Genomic DNA, 2,415 nt, shown 5'->3' on the forward strand with positions numbered 1-2,415 from the left:
TGGAGCCAGGTTAAACTTGACCCATGGAGCATCTGGTAACATAGCTCACGGTTATGATTCCCTGTGTGGTTCAAATGTTTCAAGAAAGACAAGATGGTGAGGATGAAGTAGTTATTTCTTCAATACCCTCTACCTCTATTCGTGGGGGTGTAGTGGAAATCCATCGCGAGGAGATCGCATTGGTTGACTGCTTGGTAGCAACAGCGGAGGTTGAAGGGATGGATAATGCGAGATGAAAAGAGAAGGAAGCGGCCACAATGGAGCAGACTAGAAGGTCTGTTCGCATTCTGACATTAAAAAAGTAGCTTATGAAGGTCTTATTTTGGAATGTGGGAGGTTTCAAGAAGGCCTTGACGCGAATGGCTCTGAGGAAGATTGTTGGTGATAAGAATCCTGATATCTTATGTCTGACTAAACCGGTGATAGAGCCTTTGGCCTACCTTGCTCACTTTTTTAGCAAGTTAGGATTTGAAGCTGACCTGATTTGTAACTCCAAGACAGATAAAATTTTCAATCTCTGGATGCTATGGAAAAGAGGTATCCCTAAACATGCGATTTTTTCTATTTATAAGCAACAAATTTCAGTGAGGGTTAATTGGAAAAATAAATTAGTCTCGGTCTTAGTTGTTCATGCTAGTAGCTTTAGAGCTATTAGAAGAGAATTGTGGGTTGAATTAGTGGCAATGCCTGCTAAAGATGGTAATGTTTGCTGCTTCTATTCAATACTATTTCAAGTTTGCCTAGGTGGGGGTTATCTATCTATCTCTATTTGAGCACAATCCTGAAAATGACTTAGCCATGCCTCGTTGGAAAAGCATTCCGGGCCTCAATAGCATCCTATATCCGGGTATCAATCCTGGCCATGAACTGAGTTTGCCTCTCTTCCACCTCAAGCATCATGTTACCCATTATGTTGGCAACATCTGGTGCTATGAGAACGGGTGGGGCTAGTGGCTTAGGGGAAATGGGAGGTGACGCATTGGAGCGGGATCTTAGTTAGTCACATATACATGTGTAGCAAGCATGTTAAGGTCAACATGCATAGTGGGTCCTGTATGCGTACACAAGGAGTATATTAGGATTAGAGCATGCATAGGTGGGGTCCATGAGGTATTGAAATCCAATCACATACATTTGGGGAGGCAATCCTCTAAGTAAGGAAGCAAATAATATAAAATCAAATCAAATCAAAATAAAATTTTATACCCAAATTAGTCCACTGGAAATAGGGTATAAAGTCATAGGAAACAGAGCCTTTTTCACTGGATTCATCAGGTGTGTTTTCGATGAAGGTAACAGAGAGCCATCTCAAGATTTTTCTTCACCAGAAATAGCTCACGGGATCCAGGTCCAGTGTTTTTAGTGGCTCTTTTGGGAGTTATAAAAGGCTCGGGTTTTGCTATTTTCTCATAAAACCCCATTCTATCAGTTGGAGGAAGAGGAAAAACGACCAAGGAAGGTCTCCCCAGCCATTCCCCACCTTCTCCTTGTGATTTTGTGCCTGATTGCCTCCATTCACACATCCAAGATGAGTTCTTCTTCTTCTTCTCTAACCTAGGTTTTGAGATTCTCTCTTTGATTTTAGGCATTCTTCCTAACTTAGGTTTTGTTCTTCTTAAACTCTAGAAACTTTGTACTGCAACCATATCTGGATGCCGTGCTCATCCCTGTCGTGTTGCCGCTCAACTGGCTATTCCCACAAAGGAGTAGTATGACCACCATTTGTTTCGGTCTGTGGAGGAACAGGATCGCTAGGAACGTTTTAAGTATCGGAACGTTGATCTGGGTAAGTATGTGTGGATAAGGGACTTCTAGCTGTTCTACATCCATCAATGCTTCGACGCCCTAGGGTGGCATCACATCCTGAAGCCGAACATGTTATACTACCCACATCTCATGAGGCTTTTCTACTGCAACCTATGATACGAGAACTATGGTTCTGAGGAGATGAGGATTACTTCAAGGGTGAAGGGGGTCGATATCTCCTTTGGCATGGTAGAGCTGGCCAACATTCTGATGATCTCCAATGTGGGGGGACTGGCCTATTGCCCTCTTAGAGCCCTGTCTTATGAGTTCCAGAAATTTGATGTCTAGGCAGAGATGGACAACATGCTCACAAAGGAGGCTTCTGGATGGCACCTAACTGCCAACTATCGGGCTACACCAAAGGTCGTGTGCCAGATCATTTAATTGAACATCCTTCCTTCCGACGGACACTTTGACGAGATGTCTATCCTACAAGCTGGAGGTGCGTAGGGCCAGAAACCTCTGTTATGGTTGGATCATAACTGAGGTATTTAGGCATTTTGGGGTAGAGCTAGAGGACGAGGAGAGTCTGGGGATTGATGTTCTGGACTTCAACCAAGAGTCTCTGAAAAAGATGAAACTCAATATGGAGAAGGTAACCAAGGATGA

This window comes from Macadamia integrifolia, chromosome 11 (genome assembly GCF_013358625.1).
Source record: "Macadamia integrifolia cultivar HAES 741 chromosome 11, SCU_Mint_v3, whole genome shotgun sequence".
Classification (NCBI taxonomy): Eukaryota; Viridiplantae; Streptophyta; class Magnoliopsida; order Proteales; family Proteaceae; genus Macadamia; species Macadamia integrifolia.